Below are 21,811 nucleotides of genomic sequence, written 5' to 3'. Positions count from 1 at the left end.
GCCTGCCGCCGCTCCCCGCCGCCGCGCGCGCGCCGTAAGGGAGGGGGGGGGGGGGGGAGACGGGCGTGCGCGCGCCTCCTCCTCGCCGCTCATTTCCCTCCCGGCCGGGGAGGCGTGCGCACGCGCTGGCCGCCCCTCCCCCGTTAAAAAAAAAAAAAAAAAAAAAAAGCAAAACACAAACTAAAACAAAAAAGAACAAACCCCCCCACCCCAAAAAAAAAAACCAAACAAACTACAAAATGCGACAAACGCTGCTTTTTCAGGGGAAAAACCCGCCTCTGGCGTAGCGGGCGGGATACCCGGATGTTGGGGCTGGGAGAGCTGCGGGGGGGGGGGGGGGGGGCACGGGCGGCCGGAGCGAGGCCGTTAGCGGTATTACATCACCCTCCGTCCCGTGCCCGCCCTCCCCCCCAGCCCCGAGCTGGGCCGCACTGAGCATGCGCGGAACGCGTGGGAGAGGCACGCGCTTGGGCGGGGGGGGGGGGGTGGTAAATACGTCATCGGCCCTACCGCCTTCCCTGAGGGGGGAGGCCGCGGGGCGGGCTGCGGCGGCTCCGCTCCTGGTTCAGCTCCCGGCCCGCGGCGGCTCAAGCTCATTTGGGGCCGTAGGGGCTGGTCAGCGGGGCCGGGGCCCCGGCGGGATCCGCCGCAGCGGCGTGCCCCGTGTCTCCCTGAGGCGGTGACGGGAGTGGGGCCGGGCTGAGGAAAAACCGCCCTGCTCGCCTCCCGTCCCCACGGCCGCAGGGACGCGCTGGGATATCCTCTTACCCGCCTAAACCAGAGCCCCGCAGGCTTCCCCGCTGAAAGTGTAGCTCAACTGCTGGCAAAATCAGCAGCGGATTACGCGTAATGAACGCATAATGGGTTTAATAATCCCATGATTTTCAGCTACGCTTTGATGAAGGCTGGCCTGTTGACAAAAGGGGATGGGAGTGTGTTCGGGGAGCGATTCCCCCCGCCAGTTTGCAAGGAACAAATTTAGAGGACAAGTTATCAGGCAAACCTCTATTTTGGCTGAATGGGGGGGGGGGGGATGCTCGAGGAGGCTGCGGCAGGAGTGGGGCCTGGCTGGGAGAGGGGTGACTCCAGCAGGGTCTTTCCGTGCAGCTAATCCCAGCAAACCACGGTGAAATCACGGTCTGGGGATTTCTGAGGTGGACTGGGAGCGACAAGGAGTGCTTTCAAGGGGAAGATTAGTAATGAGTAGTAGTTTTGAGGCTGTGAAGAAGGAGTTGACTACAGAGGGAGACATACTGAAGAGGACTTGGGAAAGGTGAGGTGGGTACTTAGCTGAAGAATCGGGAAGGTTGTGTAGATAGTTCCCAACTTTAGTGGCAATCAGAGGAAACAGCAATAAGTTAAGGTTTCCCTGAACTGAATGTTTGGAAAGCCCTCAAATTGCTGGTTATGTTCCCCTAGCCATTGCAGATAACAATCAGTGCAACTCCATCCTGAGCGTGCCAATGACTGAAGGCAGTTAATTGAGCGCTCTTGCGCAGATAAGACCTACAAAAACAGCAAAGCCCTACCCGGAGATAGCTAAAAAACCTCTAACAAATATAACAAAACCTCATCGTTGTAGGGCTTTCCTGTAATAGATAAAACTGACCGTGTTTCAGTGTGATTACAAAATCTCCAGTTTCCATTGCTGACTGTGACTGAATGGTATGTTTGGACCCGATCTCGCTGCATTCATCCCAATCGTGTTTGTTAGCATGATACTGAACGCCGCTCACTAGGGCTCAGTGTTAACTATTTCAGGCCTTTCAATCGTAGTTAAGTGCAGCAAAATCTGTTAGCGGAAACAAACCTTTAGGGAGGGAGATTGAAATGCAAACTTCTGAAAACATGTTGCAAAGGAGCAGAAAGTATGCAGTATATTGCACAATGAAAGGGAGACTTTGGAAAGTCATGGAGGAATTCCCATCAATTCATCAATGCAATTTTTAATTTCCTTTTGGTATCCAAAGACAATTGGTTATAATTTAGATGCCATTCAGATTTTTAAAACTGCTTTTCCCGCCATTCCCCCCCCCCCAAAAAAAAACCCCACAAACTTCTACAATGTACAGACAAGATAGAGGTTAGGCAGATTTGTTCCTGCAGGCATGTGCCATGCTTCTTTAACCTTTACACTTAAATTTAATTTTCACCCTGCTTTTCCACTTTAAGAAACCTCTCTTAACACTTTGAATTATATACAATTGCGGATTTCATTTAGATTCTGTTACCTACAGCTATGTTTTTGTGTGTTTGGGTTTTTTTTAGTAAAAATGAATGAAAACATGGCCCAGCTTTTTTTTTTTTTTGTGATGCCCTAGTTTTAAGCTGCAGGAATGTAATGACAGCAGAGAGTTTGCTGCTGTCAGTTTCTATTTATATGTTTTTCTTGGGAAATTGGATGGAGTCAAATTACCACAGTATTTTCTTGAAGTGTAACGTTGTATTTAGTTTGCTAGTTTTGCCTGGTCTGTTGTACTGACAGTGGCAATAAATATTTACAAGAAATTCAAACATCACATTTAATTAGGATAAACCAGCTGCATGTAAGGTATGCCTCTACGATGCATATTTGTAGCTGATGAGACTACATCTCCCAGCATACAACTCTCTATTTTCTCTTTAATTGTAGCTCAAGATAGGATACAGGTGATTGGGACCTGTAGTCACTAGAGTCATTAGCACTGCTGTCAAGGAGGCAGTAACAAGAACCATTGCAAAACTCTTTCAACACTGCATCATAAACCATAACTGAATTATTGAGAAGAATTATATTTTACTGGTTGGAACAAGAAATTTCTATTAACATAAGAAAACATTTTTAAAATGATGTGCTGTTTCACAGTATATTTTTAGAGATTATTTTTAGAGATTTTTTTCCTGCTTCCTGTCTTTAGATGGATGGTATTTGCCAAGTTTTTCAAAAAAAGTCTATGTATCTAAATAAATGGATATTTGCCACCTCTGCACACTTGGTTATTGCAGACAGGAGGGTTATTTTCTCCAATGCATTCATTAAAACTGTCAATTTAGACAATTCCGCACTTTGCTCGATGAAGCTGTTCCCCATTACATCATTTCCCATAAAAAGGGAATATGGGTCTGCAGTTGCTACTGGGGTCACATGGCAACTTAACTGCATTTTGGAATCAGTTTCCATCATAATGGCCATATTCTGTATGAGTCTGCTGTCATTCTGCATGTTGGTATTGCACAATGTTCCTTTTAACTCTTTCAGTTTTAATACCAGTTGGTTAAACTTCTTTTATTATAAGGTATATCATGAGGTATCGAAATTTTGTCTCTGTGTTCCTTAAGCAGGGGACATTTAGTACAAATATTAACTGCTGTGTTGCATGATTTAGATTTCTTGATCGCTAAGTGAAAAAGCTGTCCTTCTTTCAGTGTCTCACATGTAGTTTACTCAAAAGGTCAGAAAAAGCAGAGCTTTTTTGTTTCACCTTCCCTTACTCAGCATCTTGGTTTCTCTTCTCCTATATTGTCTGCCATGAATATCTGATATAGGTGGGAAATAATATATTCGAAATTACTCTGCAGCCTGAAAAGCTGGTAGACAGATGGGTTTTGTTTTGTTTGGAACAGGATTTGTATCACCTAATAATACTAATCTGAATATTAGACATATAATCAAGCTGTTTTCCAGGCTGCCTTGGTTCAGCGGAAGGAGACTGGCACCTTCAGAGGATCATGACTCCCATGCTCACATTGTTGTCGAAAGCAGCTTGGGTGAGTTGCCCTCTGAGGGGACTTTTTCTCTCCTATAGTTTCTGTGACTACAGAATAAATTGAGATGACCACCTAAACTTGACCCTTAATTTGTAGATGGCTAAAATTAGTTACCTGTGGTGCTTAGGGGTTATCTAATAGAAATCTTCATGTTAATGATATGTGTGGCCTGTAATAGTGTGATCATGAACTTGCCAGAGCTTTATACTTGGCTTGTGAAGTACTGATGCCCTGCCCTGTCTCTTCTCCAGTGAGCTGTACCTATTTTTGGAATCTAAAAGCCAGCTGGATGACTACGCTGCAGGCTTTACGTCTCCTTGGTACTATTCCTGCAACACCCTGGTGTGATGACATCTGTAGGTATCTGCTAGGGCAGCTGTGCCATTGGGAACTCCATAAAATGCCAGTACTGTAGCTGTGATTAATAATCACATGATGTTTAAATCATCAAAAGCGCACACCTAGGGTATATCCTGTATCCAAACTGAATTTATCTGAAAGATGTCACAAAGGCTTTGTTCTTCAGAAGAACATCACATGCAAACGTCCTGCGTTCTTGAAATGCAGCAGTTCTGATATAATTCTGCTAGAGTCTTGAAAAGTGCTGTGCAAACTGCCACAGTTTGGTCCCTCTGAGATGAGATGTATGCTCTCCTGATAGCTTTTTAAAACAACATTCAAACAAGACTTTTGTTAAAAGACAAATGCTAGTAATTTTCAATATGCGAAATGAGGTACATAATCATTAGGGCATCACAATGTGGTTTTCTTATTCTAGCTGTAAGAGAAAGAAAGCAATGCTCAGTCATGAGTTCTATTTTTCCAGTGAGAATTTGCTGATGGAAGTAACCTGCAATTCAGGAAAATCAGCAAAAGCAAAGTACAATAAAGACCAAAATATCAGTAGAGGGAAAATCCTTTTATGCTGAAAATTAATCTAAAGCTTTATTCTAGAATATTGTTACTGCTTTTGTCCCTCCATTCTTCTACTTTTCTGTATGTCAAATATGAGAAGAGCATGGCACCTCCCAGTTTCTACAAAAGTCCAAAGTAAGATGACAAAAATTCAGGCAGCTCAGGAAGATAAATGCAGTTTGTTAGGGTTTTCAGAGCTTATCTGCAAATCACCTGCATTTCACATGGTTCCTCCTATCTGTAGCAAAATGTCACTGAAGACCTGTGGTGGCCAGGAAAATTTACTTTGCATGTGAAATGAGGAAATTAAAAAGGAACATCAATATAGGCTGCAAGCACTTTAAAGAAAACTAAAAATGAGGGGGAAAAAGAGGACCATTTACGTATTTTTTTTTTCCCCCTCGCTTCAGAATCTCATCTGCCTCAGTAGTTGAAACGGAAAAGTCTTGCCAGAAAGCCTGTGTGTCCTGAACTTGTTATATAAAAAGGGACAAAATAGCCATGTTTGATGTCTGCAGAAGTGCTGCCAGGGTATGCCAGTTAATTTTGGCCCTTGTGTTGTCTACAAGATTCATGATGGGACAATGTAAACGGTCTCACAGGGACCATGTGCATTACTCTTCAGCATAGAAACAGCTTAAAGCAACATCAGTAGAAAACAGGGAGTATTCTAAAGGCTGCGTCCAATTCCCACGTGACAGGACTCCAGCACAAACACCTTTCTATGGTTCTTTCCAACCGGAAGGCGACAAACTTTATTGAATCTTCATCTGTCAGTGGCGAGTGCTTACAGTGTCTTTGTGGTCAATTGCTGAAAGTTTAATTTTCTTGACAAGATCTTCTTTTGCTATAAGACAAGCTGTGAAGTAGAGAACAACCAGAATATTTTATGAGCTGGGCTTTAGCCTATTGCATTCATTAGACTGTCCTTCTGTTTTAAAAATGCAAGGGTATATGTAAGTTGCTGTTTTCATTTGCCATTAGTAGTCTGTGCATGAAGGCCGGTATCCTCAGTGAAGTCAGTGACAAAGCTTCCATTGACCTCAGCGTTGCAGGATCAAACCCTTAGTCATTAGCATGTTGTAAAAACGGCTGTTGTCCCAGCCAATTTTAATGGGTCTGCCCACAATTGTCAGTTGTTTAACCTAAAAATTAGTTTAGCAATCACAGCTAAAATTACATGTCAGACTGTTGATGCATAAGAATACTTCATACTGAGTCATCAGGAGTCTTATGATGCTCTTAGAGTTTTATAACTCTTAACATTCAAGCAAGAGATTCTGAAATTCGATAAAGACTGGAATTTCCAGATGTGAAGGAGATTACTTCTGATGAGAGGATAAGATTTATATTATGTAAATTCATTTTTTTTGTATTACTAATCCTTTTTTTCTTTAAATAGCTGGACCTAGTTGCCTTCTTCATACAACCAAACACAAGTTACTTTTTGCTACATTCATATAAATGTGTTCAATCAGTTGTCTCTTTTAACAAGCCCATCAGCTGGGAGACAGTTGAGGAGATAACTCTTTTGTGTCAGTTAAATTAAACTAAAAGCAACTTGTCAGAATCAAATAGCCAATGTGTGGAGATATTTGAAATATGAACATTGCTTTGTATTTTGCAAAATAGGTTTTACACAGTACCAAGGATTCTGGAGAGTCCAGGATTTAAAGGATAATCCTGTTCTGGAGCTGGATTTCACCACTTTTGTCTTTTTTAGTTGACAATATAACTGAAGTTTAAATTTAGTTTCATGACATAGATGCTGATGTGGTATGACTGTAAGAAGTAAAGACATTGTTTCATGTTTGCTGGCATAAGGGACGTGATAAAAATGGATATGAGATCACAAGCTATATGTGATGGTTTTCTTAGGAAAGCAAAACAAATAGTGATTTGGATTTTTAGCATTTTTATGGCAACCCTCCCCCCGCCATGACAGTGTTGTGTTTCTTTGGGTATGTAGCAGAACAAAATATTAGCAAAGCAATAAGGGCCATTATGAAAAAAACCTGCTTGTTGTGCAGTTCAAGATCAGAGTTTCAAGAGGAGGAACCTATCAGGGAAAGAAAATCTAATATTACAGGTCACATTAGATCTTTTGTAGAACATTTAAGTGCAAGTGAGGTGGTGCAGCTTCATATCAGAGTATTATTCAAACCGTGGATGCTACTTGGAGATAGTCTAAGTCTCCACCCTGAACAGAAAGCTATCCTTCTTTCTCAGGAAACTTCAGTTAATCCAATGGATTAGGAGTCCAGTTACTTCTTGAGAGATTTGGGAATGTGATTTCTTTTAAGGACTTGAGATATGTTTGCTTTCTTATTTGGTTTCATTCATTGTAGCATATTACTCATGTATTTATTAAGATAAATCTGTGTTTCCATTATATTTGTGTGTGTAAAGGCATACATTATATTTTTACACACACACTTCATTTTTGCATTTTTTAACCTTTATAGGAAAAATCAAAATAATTGGCCACGACTTGACATTTATCATGTCATATTCTAATTACTCCTTCATGTTGTTTTACTTTATGTTCAAAATAAATAATATAATCCCTTCTAAGTGACAAGAGGAAAAAAGCTTGTTTTACAAAGATGAGAAAAACGATGAGTTGAAAAAAGGAAAGCACGGATGATGTTAATTCACAGCAGCCTGCTGAAAACAGGACTGCAATCATTACCTCACTCTACAGAGGTCACAAGATTGCCACTCTATGGCATAAATTTCAATTAATATAGACAGTGTCTCAACATGAAAGTAGCAGTTGACCTGAGCTGAACCCAAGTTAGATGAGAGGCTCATTACCAATAGCAGTCAGGAAATACGAATTTTCCTGCAAGTGCAAACTCAAAAGTGAAGTTACATACCTTCAGAGCCCTGAGCAAACATTTCATTCTGCTGCTAACTCTCTAGGTAGAATTTGTGAATACTCAAAGATAGTGATTGTGGAATGCTTCATTCTTACCTCGCTGTGAAAGCAACCTACTGAGAAACCCACAGTAAGAAGCAACACCACTCTGATGCAATTTCTAGTGTTGTCTACAAGAATAAAGGTTAGGATCTTTTCTGAAACACAAGTCCTAAAAGCATTGAAGGTGATCGCAATGCCTTTTCAAGTTAAACTCAAGATTCCCACTCACTTGATCAAGTCTGGATTGGGTTTAAATTTCTTATTTGTTTGTGGAAGCATTAGTACTGTGAAAATAACTTTTATCAATTTAAACTGGATTAATGATACAGTAGTCATTTATCATAAAATCTTAGAGTAATTTTTGTTGGAAGGGACTTCTGGAGGTCATCTAGCTCAACCCCTGGCTCAGAGCAGGTCCAGAGAGATTGGGCTGCTCAGGTCTTTGTCCAGCTGAGTTTTGAATATCTTTGAGGATGGAAATTCTACCTCTCTGGGCACCTGCTTCTGTGTTTCTGATCAGAATTTCCTGTCTTGGGATTTGTGTCTGTCAACTCTTATCACTATGTACCTCTGAGAAGAAGTCTGCAGCTGAAGACGGCAATAAAATCTCCTATTCTATTACAGCTGAACAAAGATGGTTCTCTAAGTCTCTCTTCATTTTGGTGCCCCTCCACTGCACTTTCTCCAGTATGTTGAAGAATTTACTTAACCCAGGAAAGGTAACAGGAGGCTGCTTACATAGCTTTGATTTAAATACATGTGGCTTCTATCTTGCCTGTTGCTGTGACATATAAAATGATTTTTAACATCATTAAAAAACTCAGCTATGCAAAATAAAACATTACTAAACATTACTATCTTTTGTGACTCTCCTGAACCTCACTGGGTTGACACTCATGCTACCATACAGGGAAGCTGATGGATCCTCAACAGAGCACCCAGTTGCTTTCACGGAGGCTTAATGTCAAGTAAATGTTGACTTCAGAAAGTGGAATAGATGAAGTGCTCATCGAATCCTGTACACATCTTAGATTTGTGTTCCTGTAGATTTTAAACAAAAAATCTATCTGCAGCATACCATCCCACACTCCTCAGAAGAGTAATGGGACCACCCTCCTGACAGACCCACAGCTGCCTGATCTTGAGCAGTGCAGGAAACTTTTTTAGATGTTGGTAGTAGTTAGAGCAGTCTTAGAGCTACTTTTTCTTGGTTTTGGTTACCACAAAGGAACTGGTGGAGTTTCAGGTGCACCAAACTTACCCTCTCCCAGCACCAGCATATCCTGTCCTTCAGCTGATTAAGAAAGCACTATGCTCTAATTTACTTCTCTGACACCCAGGGATTTCCCCATGTGAATAATTAGATCAGCTCTACTGTTTTATTGTGTTGCTGGAATGGAGGCTAATATGTAGCCACTGTATCTCTTTTACCTCTTTACCTCCTTAAAATATGTACTAAACAGGACTACTGCCTATGACTTCTGCTAACGGAGATACACAGAAGAAACCCCATCCCCAGCAGCATATGCTTCTAGAGCTCCTTACATAATATCTTCATTAAAATGCCAGTCACAGGGTTTTGCAAAGAGCCAGGTCAGACTGTGATCAGCTTTTTGAGCCATGTTCACTTTTGGACTTTTTGCCTGAGAAATTCCACAGGTTCACATGCTTGATTATGCAATTATTTTATTGAATTCATTAAAAAAGTCCCTCCATGCTCAGTTTACAGCCCTAAAGCTGATATTCCTCATAATTTATACTCTAGTAGTAAAAGGTTTAGAAACAGAAATCTAGATTTTTCTCTTAAAAATGTTGGTAATGAAAATTCTCTGATATTTTGTGTTTTGCTTTGGGAAGACCAGCAGAGGGTGCCTGAGTTAGAGAGCAAACCCTGTCCCAGATTTGTGCTGGAATTGTTAACAATTTGAGTGTAAAAATAGAAATAAACTTTAATTTAGTTCTCTATTAAAACCAAAGAGGAATACATCAATGAAAGCGAAGGGAAACTAATTGCTGTAGGAAAACTGCACTATTAAGAGACTGCCAAAAAAGTGGTACTAATCATTAAGAAAAAATATAATAATTTGGGGATTAGAAAAGGAATTTTAGTTATCTGATTCTGTCATTGGCTAACAGCTACTAAAGGACTGGTTCCCTGAAGTATCTTTTCATGGCTTTTGGGAGACATTCCCTCCAGAAGCCACTCCGTAAGCTACCTCTTTGGAAGGAGATGGAGGAAGAGAAAATCTTTCAGTGCAGAATTCAGAGCAGGTTCCTAATTTATGTTCCCTGCCCACCCCCATGGTGGAATTTGTTTCTGCTGACTATATAGCAGGTACTCAGGGAGACGAAGCTCTGCAGAATCAGCCTTTTGGACATCACCTTCTTTTCCTCTTCCTGTCCCTCACTTAAGGTTAAGTGTTGCAAGAGAGAAAGTTTTCACTAATTCCCTGCGTGAGTAGTCTCTTCAATACTAGTGCAATGAGAGAGCCCACACAGAAAGCAGGCTTTCTACATGCATCACAACAGATTTAAAAGGAATATATATTGTTTTAGATATCTATATATGTACTTGGAAAATTCCAAACATGAAAAAGGGGACACAAATATTTCCATTGCCTTTGGTGACCTTGTAACCCAGCCCAGGATGATAGATGCAGAAGAGGGATCAAAGAACCAGAATGTAGATATCAATGATAATGTCTTCCTCTTCTTCACCATTATGAGAGGTCTGTTCCATATCAAGAAAGTGAGAAAGCTTTTTTTAAAGAAAAACATTAAATTCTTGCTTTTCCCTCACTTATCCAGGTATGATATATTCCTATGATACAGTATGTTTAGGTATGTTCTAGCCTTTACCTATAGCTATTCCTCTGAGGAAAAGTCCTTCATATATTTGTATCTTGACTTCTAATATTCCATTTGAATAATCATGAAGAATTACATAGTACTAATGTCACACAGGCAAAATGGCATTATCATCAAATGTTTTGTTCAGTGCATCTGAACATGTTCTGTATTTCTGTTATTTATATAAACACACGTGATTTAGTCATACCCTTTAACGTAAACTAAAGAAAGTGTGTTATGAAAAAGAAATGGATAATATGACTTAGGGACACTGGGTTACATCACCGTCCCATCAGAGTAAACAAATCTTATCTTCATATAAATAGCCCATCTCCTGCAGAAAAGGTTAGAGTTTTTCTGGATTTCTCTTATATTATTTCTTCAAGTAGAAATGCTTTCTATGTCAATAAACAGGAAGTGAAGTCAAAGTAGTGTCATCTAGAGGAATGAGCTTAGCTCAGGCAGTCCTGAATAAAATTCACCCTTATGTGAAGGACACATCTGGAACACTTTAAGTCACATTCAAATATCCAGTTAGGTCAGTGAGGGAAACCTGATGTTCAGGAGCTCTTTGTCTGGAGGCAAACACTGTCCTTTAAAAAGTAACATGCCCCTTTTAAACGGTTACAGTTAATGCAGGTGTCAGTAAAAGCATGCTGAGCACTTTGCAAACAAATAGCGAAGCCAAGCAGTTTGTAATCTAATTGAAGTCATGGATGTGAAATTTGGAAGAAGGGCAAGGCCAAGTCTAGCTGCAGGTAGCTGGGATCACTGCAGTGTTTTACAGCTTCAAACACAAGTGTCACACTGGGTAGAGGGTAGAAAATGGCTCTCACTTCTTATATTGAGGAGATCTTTCGGAGGGGATGACACAAAAAGTCACTGACCAACAACCAGAAGTCATCTACTTCTGTGTCTGAAGATGCTTCCTATATTTGTCCTGAATAATAATTGTCTTGCCACTGTGTATTTTTATATTACTATTTTGTATTTTTCTGTGATGTTCTGTTGTTATCAGATGTTTTCCTAGGTATATTTTTTTCGGAGGGAGAAAACTGCGAGGTGTAGGAAAGAATGATTTACTCACAGTTACGCCACTTTAACTTAGGGTTTGCTTAACTAAACAGTTGCAAATACTTGAGTAACCATCTTTGCTATGTCTTTGCTAGTCAGTAAAACATTCTGTGGACTTTCTGAGACCAACTGGCCTGACCTGTCATGTCTGTAGCTGATGCCCCTCAGACATAGCCCACATTCCTTGGGAGAGTGTGTGTAGGCAAAGCCATACCATGGAGCATGGTAACAGTTTAAAAGTATGGATGATCAGGTGCCAGTGTACGACTCCGTGCCTTGGCCCTGGTTGAATTACTGGTATAGATGTAGCTTACTCTGGCAAAAAAGGTGTTTTCTCTGGTTTACCTTCTATGGCTTTGTAACAGGCTATACTAAACTGTAATGCAGTGGCCAGGAAAGCAGTATCAACAGCTTTATTTACTGTTTCAGAAATGGATAGAAGACACAGTAGTTCAACTTGCCCTAACTAGAACTAGACTTCAAGTTTTAAATTGGTGGGAGCTCACACACAAAACCTTGACTAAACAGACTGAAATTAAATGGATGTGAGGTGTAAGTAAAATTAAGCAGAGATCTGAAGGAAGAAAAGATGTAAATTATTTCCCTCAAGTCTCTAAGTGGCCTGAGTAAGAAGGCAGGCAGAAGGGGCTACGTGTGAAGAGACATGAAGATGGAACAACATGCTAAAAGCTTAAATGAGAGGAGATTAGCGTAGCTAGGAATGCAGAGGCTTAAGTGCACAAAAACTCAGACTTGAACACAGGAAGGCAATTCTGATGCAGAAAGTAGACAGCTTGTGTTCTTTGCTTGTAAAACTGCATTGACATAGGGACCAGCAGAACTGTACCTCAAATCAGTGTTGGACCAAAATGATTCCTACATTTAAGAGGCTCAAATGGATGTCCCTGACCTAGGATAAATTTTTAAGTTTTCAGTAAACATTATTACAAAAGAGATAACATTTTCTTAAATAATAACTTGCGGTTAAACCACATGAAAAATAAAAACTATAGAAAGAATGTATATATCCATTGTCTGACCAAACAGATTTATGTAAGAGGTATTTTTGGCACTCTTACATTTACGCCTGTCTTTGCCTGGATGTGTGTGTGTCTCCTCTTCTAGCAACACTAAACCATATGGCATAGGTAACATTCTGAAACAGATAGCTTGGACTCAAAACTGACCTTACTTCACTTGCACTTGTTTTATGATGGACACTACCTAAAATTTTGTTTTCCTAAACAAAGCCAAAGAGTGTTTCTCCTTAGAATAATGAGTACGTTTTGCTCACAGTGGAAGAAGAAATACAGGAAAAGGGAATATAGCGCTGCTCTACTTACTACTATTCATTTTAATGTTGTTATACCTGCATAAATAATTTAGTGAAGTAAGAGCATTTTTCAAATCTATGTTTTACACAGACACTGAAATAATCTCGGAAAGTTGCACTGGAGCTTTATTTACTCTAACATGGATCAAAGAAATGGCATCATAGTACTGTAGAAAATATTCACACGCATACTCTGGCAGTATTATTACCAGGGCTGCTATCAAATCATTTGAGGCCCACATGTGAACATTCAGAGAGGAAGCACTTCACCCATAAATCTGTGAAAACGTACTCATTTTGTAGAATCATAGAATCACAGAATAGTTTGGGTTGAAAGGGACCTTTAAAGATCATCCAGTCCCAAACCCCTGCCATGGGCAGGGACACCTTCCACCAGCCCAGGGTACTCAAAACCCTTCCAGGGAGGGGGCAGCCACAGCTTCTCTGGGCACCCTGGGCCAGAGCCTCACCCGCCGCACAGGGTAGAATTTCTTCCTTATATCCAATTTAAATCTACCCACTTTCTGTTTAAAAACATTGTTCCTTGTCCTATCACTAAAGGCCCTGGTAAAAAGTCCCTCCCCCCCTTTCCTGTCCCCCCTTTAAGCCCTGGGAGGCTGCTCGAAGGGCTCCCCGGAGCCTTCTCTTCTCCAGGCTGAACCCCCGCAACTCTCTCAGCCTGGCCTCATAAAGGAGGTTCTCCAGACCCCTGATTATTTTCATGGACTCATCTGGACTCGCTCCAAAGGGTCCATGTCTTTCCTGTGCCGGGGGCCCCAGAGCTGGATGCAGTGTTGCAGGTGGGGTCTCACCCATGCGGAGTAAAGGGGCAGAGTGTGAGCTGCAAGTACACGTTGCCTACTCGTGTCCAATTTTTCATTCACCAGTATCCCCAAGTCTTTCTCAGCAGGACAGCTCTCAACTCATTCGTCTCCCAGTTTCACTGTGCCATTGCACTTTTGCACAAGGTCTTCTCAATACTGCACAACTGGAGAAAAAAAAATACAGAAACGACAATCTAATCAATCATTTATTTCGGCCTTATTGCTTTGGAGACAGAAGGCAGCTTATCTTGCTTTTATTTACATGATGTGTGTCAATATAATTTGTGTAACTCTTAAGAATAAGGCATGTTGTCATGTTATGTGCTGAGTTTAATTGATCTGTTATCTGCTGCCACAGAGTCAACACAGAGAACCTCAGCAAGATTCACAGCAGGGTGTGGAGCAAGACTGTGACCTCCCACATTGGTAACTATTTCTCATGTTGTTTTCAGAGCCTTGTACTTCAGCTTTACATTGGCTCTTGCACTTCACAACTGCAGTTAAGTACTTCGTATAGATATCGGAGTATGTTTACTGAACTCCAAAGTGCTGTCTGCATAAATCACAGTACAAAGTACAGCACAACTGTCATCCCTTCTGATGATGTTCAAGTTGACTTTGGTTGACTTTTAAAAACTGCTAGCTGTAATGGCCTCTTCCGAAAAGGAAAATCGGCTTCTCAGGTGGAAACTAAGTTCAGGCATTAGGAGAAATATTTTTGGTTTTCTTTGGGAATTTAGATGTTGGTCAAATGTGAGAGCTTTGTTATGATGTGATCCTTCAAGAGATGTTTCACTTTGCTTTGGTACTTTGTCAAAACGTTCTTCTCTAAGTAGTTGCTAGCTCTGAAGCAACAAAAAGAGCTTCAAAATTCAAAGTTGTACTTCCAGAAATGAAAGTGAGAGCAATGCTGGCCATCAGGGTTAGACTGGAAGTGGCAACGCTGGACTCCCATTAATCTTTTACCAATTGCTTTGGGCTTGAGAAGAAATCTTACAGTCTGGCATGATTTGGATGGTTTACAGCAGCCATATGTAAAAGCTGCAGCCTGCAGTAGCTTTACTGTTTTTTAGCTGGTGGGGAAATCTTTTTAATAGACTCTGGTGTGTATAATTAAGATAAATTATTAAGTATATTTATCTGTCATTAAGACAATACTAATGAGATGAGCATATTTACTTTTTGTAAGTTGGGAAACAGCAAGAATGGATACTACCTTGTAAAGGACCTTGTAACTTTTTCCAATGCTCTCCTTCCCCACACTGAGTGTGCCTTCATGCACTGAGCAGGCACTTCATGCCTGTCTTTGTAATCCTGGAAATAGGCAGTAAAATCCCCACTGATGGCAAATATGCAGGTGTACAAGTTCACAAGAACTCTGTAACTGAACCTTTTTTTTTTTTTTTTTTTTTAACATGAAAAATCTACTGAGTTTTGTTGTAAAAGGGTTGAAGCACAGAGTTACAGGATAAATTTTCACTGCTCACAATCACAGGACGCTGGGACCTCGTGAGCTTCTTCTACGCATCCTTCCAGTGTCCAGCCTGAGCTGGTGTATATATATCATATATATACACAGAGAGGGGATATATATATATCCCCCTCTTTGGGGATAGCTAGGAAAATCCCCACTACGAATATACTGTTCAGGTGCAGTGTATGTCCTCTTCCAACTTTATACTGCCTATTCTGATGTGTTGTGGTGCAAAGCTTCACAATCATGTGTGCACCATCTGCGCTTAGCACGAGGAGGAAATAAGACCCAGAAATTTTTTTTAGCAGGGCTTATAAAGATCTGGAAGGGATGGACAGCTGAATTTTGCAATGAGAAAATGTGTTCTTCATGTCCTGATTTTCCACTGAAAAGTAAGGTAAATAAATTACTTGCTATTTATTTATATTATTTATGTTTTGTGTGGCATTAAGTTTCCATTACGCTATGCATTGCACTAAGACAAAATAGTTCTTAACTCAGTAAAACAGGAGAAAATGGAAATACAAAGACTATCTGTAACCATGACGTGTAACTGTGAAGTCTTCCTTCATAACCACCAAAGGCCTGTTTCTATTCTGAAGCACAACAACCATTTAATTAATGATTGGTTTAGACACCATTGAGGATTGGTGTTATCTACAGAAACAAAGTATGCTGGCAGTGTATTTTTGGTTTTCTGTCACCTTTCCCTTGTTATATGGATTAGGTTCTAACTGATTTGCTGAAAAATCAGGCAGAACCTAAAAGTTTAGAAGTAGACTGTTATAAATTGAGACTACAATGGGTCGTAATCCAATTAAAATTTTATTAATTATAGCAAGTAGAATATGAGCAAAAACAGCGCTGGACGACAGGGGAGTCCGTGCTCCACCAACTGCCGTACTGAGTAGAACAGACTGTCCCTTTTTATACATCCTGACTCCCGGGTTCATGGAGTGGTGGAGATACTATGTTCCAACTGTTGCTGGGGTTTAGAGTGGTGGAGATACTCTGCGCATGTGCCAACTGTTGCTGGGGGGTCGTCTCTCCCGGTGGATGCCGAGGCCGAAGCGAGGAGTCCTCCCCCCCCCGTCCTGCGGCCGACCCCCCCCTCACCCTCATGTCCTTATACGGAGTTGTTTTTCTTCTGTTATCCGACCTTTAAGTCTTAATAAACAATATACTTAGCTCATAGTTTCTTACAATCCCCCCATTTTCTTTTATCCTACTATTGTTTATTAGACGCTACTTTCATTCTTAGCACTGCAAGCAAGCCTTCTTCCACAATTCCAACATTTATCACAACATTCACAGGGTAGTATCTCACAATTACAATCATAGTTCTTACGTGGTATAACGCATTCACAACAATCTTCATCATCTAAGTCTTCATTAATAGATACACTTATATTTTACCTCAGACCTTAGAATAAGTAATTTAGCTATGTCAAACCGTTCTCTAATAAAGTGTAAAATATAGCGTGAGGTCTCTTACGCTTTTCTGGTGACCACTTTATTTCTAGATATTCGTCTCCATATGTGGACCACTCAGAGGCCCATGTTTCGCATCCCCAATAGCCACAGTAATAGTGACCTGGAAGGTTACAATAACCTCTTCCAGGATTGGACGCGGGACATATGTAGGTTGGTTTGCACAGATCAGCTTTGTCTTTACAGTGTCCAGTAATTAGATCGCGCAAACTCACATTAAAACTAAATGTACCCGGTGTAGCCCGTGCTTGAATTGGATTATTTGGATGTTGTATGTTTGTTATTGTCCAATTCGTAGGTTCATGAGGGTTTCCTCCTTTTGCCTGGGCTATTATCAGTAACAAGACTAACGGTATACCAGGAAAAAGGGTGTTTGTCACTTTTGCCAATTTAAGTATATTTTTACCAGTCCTGGGGAAGTTCGGCCATTGCTGCTTTTGCGTCCCATTGTTCTGATTCTTTTCTCCACGGTTTGTTCCTCCTCTGCCTCGCCCGTCGACTCGGTTGCTTCGAGTCACGGGGTGTACCATCTTCTCGGCAGCAAGGGAATTCTTCAGGAGAACAGCTGTTTCGGGCTTTCTGCCTGTTTATATAGGCTTCCCACTTTGCAGCTTTAACTAATGGGACAAAGCAAGACACAGTTAGTACTTCCCTTCTGCACTTTATAGCCAAGATTTCAGCTACAAAGTGGATCGGTTTGTCAGATTGGTACCGATAATATTGAGGGTTTATTTCTTTGGCAAAACTTTCCCACCACTCATGGGATTCCCCAGATAATTTCTTGTCTAATTTCTCACATTATGTCCACCATTTATCCTGGTATGCCTTGCACCTAAAACAAGCAAATGGGTAACAGTTACAGTTTAAATGATTACACCTAACTCGTATATTTAAAATGCATACATTACTTATATCAGTATATTTTCTATATTTTAACAATTTTCTCTACCCCACTTTGTGCATTTCCATATATAATAAATGAACAAGGAAATTATTATTGCAAGTAAAACCAGCAATATACACTTTATACCAAGAGGCAATGCGGCAAAATGCTCAAACAAAGTCTCTATCATTATCTCTTCAGGGTTATCTTGGTATCACCTGGAGTACTAATTACTTTCCATTGAGGTTTCGTCACGGGGCCTTTAATGCGACTGGCATGAGTCCATCCACGCTCAGCAGTCCGGACAGCTGTTTCTGTTGTTAGTAAAACAAGATAAGGTCCCTCCCAATTGGGTTTTAGGGTTTCTTCCTTCCATACTTTAACCAATATCCAATCCCCAGGTTTAACATTGTGAATTTTTAAGTCCAACGGGGGTCGTTGGACAATCAGTCCGTGTTCCCAAAGCTTATTACGATGTTCTGCTAATTGTGAAACATATTCATTAATCACATGGTCTCGAATTAAAACATTTGTTTGTGGATTTTCAATTCTATAGGACATTCCATACACCATTTCAAACGCTGATATTCCCACATCCACTCAGGGTCTGGTTCTGAGAATTAATAGTGCCATGGGTATGCACTTTATCCATGATAATTTGGTTTCTATCATTAATTTAGTCAAAATAGTTTTGATTTCTCCATTCATCCTTTCAACTTTTCCTGAACTTTGTGGATGCCATGGTGTATGGTATTCCCACTTAATACCCAAGCTTTCGGTTAGATCTCTAACAGTTTTTGACACAAAGTGTGTTCCTCTGTCCGAGTCGATTACTTCAGGCACTCCATATCGAGGTATAATGTGTTCAAGTAATACTTTAGTAACTTGGTTAGCAGTTGCCCTGGAGGTAGGAAAAGCCTCAACATAATGTGTTAAATGATCCACCATTACTAATAAATATTTGTAACGCCCTACCCTAGGTAGTTCAGTAAAATCCACTTGTATGTGTGAGAAAGGTCTGTATGCTGGGGAACGTCCTCCAAGAGGTTTTTGTCTCATGTTGTTTCGATTAACCTTTTGACAGGTCTCGCAGGCTGCCGTGACTGTCTTTGCTATGTTATATACGCCTATACAGGCAAACTGTTGATTGAAATGATCAATTAATGCCTGGGTTCCCCAGTGTGTTTTGCTGTGTATTTTTGAAAATATTTCGAGTGCTATGCCTTTTGGCAAGACTTCCCTCCCATCTGGCAATATGTATTTACCCTCTATTCTGCCAGTCTTCTAACTTTTCAATCTTCTTTCTGACATCCTCCCACAATTTTGCCACAAACTGAGTTTTGAGGAGTGCTTGCCCTAAAGGGTCGTCTGGATTTACCCCGGAGTACAGCTGAAGGACTTTCCTCAGTCGTTCCAGCCACTCAGTAGGGCTTTCATCTTTCTTTTGCATTTCATTAAATGCTTTATTGATATTCTGGCCACGGGGTACTGCTTCTCTAATCCCTTGAATTACTATAGTTCTTAAGTCCTGCATATGAGTTCTATGCACCGGATCCTGATTATCCCAATTAGGTCTTTAGAGTGGCCATTTAATATCTGCTTGAGGTCCCTGAGCATGTTGAGCATCCCACAATCTCATTCCTGCTCGTCTAATCATGTCTCTTTCCTCGGTATTAAATAATTGACAAGGATAGATTGCATTTCATCCCAAGTATAAAGGTTTGGTCCCAAAAATTGATCTAATCTTTCCGCCACTCCGAGTGGGTCCTCAATTAGGTTTCCCATCTTGGTTCTTTTAAAATCTCGTAGGTCTACCGAGCTTAGGGGTACAGAAATATATCCAATCACAGGTTGAGGTCCCCCCATGGGCATTTCCCTTAAAGGATACATCTGAGCTGCCCCTTTTTGACTTCTAGTCACGCGTCTAGGAGGAGGGGGAGACCCTTGTTCTGATTCTGGCGGGGGAGTGGGAGCTCTGGGGACCTCTGGAGGGGCTGGGGCTGCAGGAGCAGGCGGGGGAGCGTAAGGAGGGGGAGTTAGAAGAGTTTCATCTAACTCTTCCTTCTTTTTCTTTTGTTTAGTTTTTATTTCATTCAGCGGGTAAAGTCTAGCTCTCGGTTTCTCGAGCCACACTTCCGCATATTGACTCTCTTCTGGGTTAAGGGATTTTTTACTATTAACCCAGAGGTTTAATTGCTGTCTTACCCAATCTTCTTCTGACCCATAGACTGGCCAAAAGACATGTTTATAAATCTTCTTTCCTCCCCATAACTTAGTACAATATTCTATCATCTTCTGCTTATCTTTCCCTAGGGTTCCAGGGAAGTATTCCCAGTTGTCTAAGATGTATGCCAGAGGGGTATTCTTTGGTACAGTGGGTACCCTTCCCATGGGAGTCGAAGGCTTGCTGCCCTTCGCCCCCATCTTCTGAATTATCTCCAAACACACACTCACTTGCTCCCCTTGTTCCTGGCCCAGTCCCTCGCGGGAGATGGAAAACGCAGTACTTAAGGGTCCGCACTCGCTTGGTTCAGTATATCGAACCTCTCATTCGCTATAATTCAGGAAACCCAATCCCGCCCGAACGGTAAACCTGTGAATAAATCCGCAATATACTTACGCGTCCTGCGTCTTCGTCCGGACTCCTGTGCACAGAATTTTTATGGGATTTTACCATTTTTTCCTTTGCTCATTATTCTAGAATTTAGGTTCGTCAGTAAGGATAGGGTGGGCTATCAGTCGTGGGGCCGCGGATTGCCGCGGGGCGCCTCCCCGGAGGACAGAAGCCCACCGTTCCTTATCCGAGTCACGGCACCAAAATTGTTATAAATTGAGACTACAATGGGTTGTAATCCAATTAAAATTTTATTAATTATAGCAAGTAGAATATGAGCAAAAACAGCGCTGGACGACAGGGGAGTCCGTGCTCCACCAACTGCCATCCCGAGTAGAACAAACTGTCCCTTTTTATACATTTTGTCTCCCGCGTTCATGGAGTGGTGGAGATACTATGTTCCAACTGTTGCTGGGGTCTAGAGTGGTGGAGATACTCTGCGCATGTGCCAACTGTTGCTGGGGGGTCGTCTCTCCCGGTGGATGCCAAGGCCGAAGCGAGGAGTCCTCCCCCCCCCGTCCTGCGGCCGACCCCCCAGCAACAGTTGGAACATAGTATCTTCACCACTCCATGAACGCAGGAGACAAAATGTATAAAAACGGACAGTTTGTTCTACTCAGTACGGCAGTTGGTGGAGCACAGACTCCCCTGTCGTCCAGCGCTGTTTTTGCTCATATTCTACTTGCTATAATTAATAAAATTTTAATTGGATTACGACCCATTGTAGTCTCAATTTATAACATAGGCCATGGCTGTGTTTTGCCTTGGAAGGCTGTAATGAAAATTTTGTGTCAATTCAGGTGTTGATTAATGAATCCTTCAGTCACCAGTGGAGCTGGGACAGGCCAGGCAGCTGAGTGCAGTGAACATGGCCATCCCCTGCTAAGTGTTCTGACAGAACACAGCCTGTGAGATTTTGGTAACAGGCTGTGTGTCCCTTTCTGAACAACTGTGTGGCCTGTCCTGCGTAAGATCTGCATGCGTTTGTGTCAAGTGTCTGGAAAGGAGGCAGGAATTATTGCAGGTTCCCCTTTTATATCTGTACCTCCTGCTGTGAAAGGCTTTGAAACATGAAGGTAATAAGAACAGTTTTGTGCCTCTGCACATAGTAACTAGCAAAGCTATGGTGAAGAGCCGTTGATGGGAGCGATGGGATGCCCAGGAATGCCCCAGTCCCTGGGTTATTAGTACTTGTGGGTACCCAGCACTACTGATTTCAGAGACCAGGGTTTAACTCCAAGGTCTGAAACGCTGGCCAGAGCAGGTGTATGTGAAAATTAGGTTTGCCGTGGCAGCCGGCACAGCGGGAGGTGTGGCGGGGGGCTGTGTTGCTGCAGGAACCCGGGCAGGGAAGGCGCCCACGCCGCGAAACGCGCCGCTGCCTCCTGCGCAAGGGACGCAGTCCCGTCTGTGGCAGGGGCTGCGGCGGCTGCAGCCGCGCAGCTCTCAAGGGGAGAGGAATCTCCAGCGTCTGGTTTTTTATCTCTAAACACCGAAGCCAAACCGCCCTGGGTCCCGGCCCAATGACCGCGGGCGTGCGAAGGCCGGCGTTGTTTAAGATCAGAAAAAAGCCGGGCAGTTCTCTCCCCTCGGGGGCACGTCGAGGAGAGCAAAGAAGAGGACCCTGCTCCCAGAAACCGGCCTTCACCCCGTCGCACTCATGGCCTCTCCCCTACAAACCCA

The 21,811-nt window shown here is 41.9% G+C and overlaps 2 long non-coding RNA genes across 2 annotated transcripts; one reads left to right on the top strand and one right to left on the bottom strand.

Moving 5' to 3' along the window:
• The first annotated feature begins 3,662 nt into the window (after positions 1-3,662).
• Positions 3,663-16,334, top strand: LOC122154020. Its single transcript, XR_006165922.1, has 4 exons — positions 3,663-3,747; positions 14,025-14,092; positions 15,446-15,537; positions 15,979-16,334. It is a non-coding gene; the product is annotated as an uncharacterized LOC122154020 (long non-coding RNA).
• Positions 16,335-16,661: 327 nt separating this feature from the next.
• Positions 16,662-20,637, bottom strand: LOC122154019. The gene is made up of 3 exons (XR_006165921.1): positions 20,135-20,637; positions 17,733-17,828; positions 16,662-17,248 (listed from the first exon to the last, which is right to left on the bottom strand). It is a non-coding gene; the product is annotated as an uncharacterized LOC122154019 (long non-coding RNA).
• Between the last annotated feature and the right edge of the window lie 1,174 nt (positions 20,638-21,811).

This window comes from Tyto alba, unplaced genomic scaffold (genome assembly GCF_018691265.1).
Source record: "Tyto alba isolate M040663 unplaced genomic scaffold, T.alba_DEE_v4.0 Super-Scaffold_29, whole genome shotgun sequence".
NCBI classification, from domain to species: Eukaryota; Metazoa; Chordata; class Aves; order Strigiformes; family Tytonidae; genus Tyto; species Tyto alba.
The sequence above is the reverse complement of the archived record's forward strand: the minus strand, read 5'-3'. Positions and strand labels throughout refer to the sequence as shown.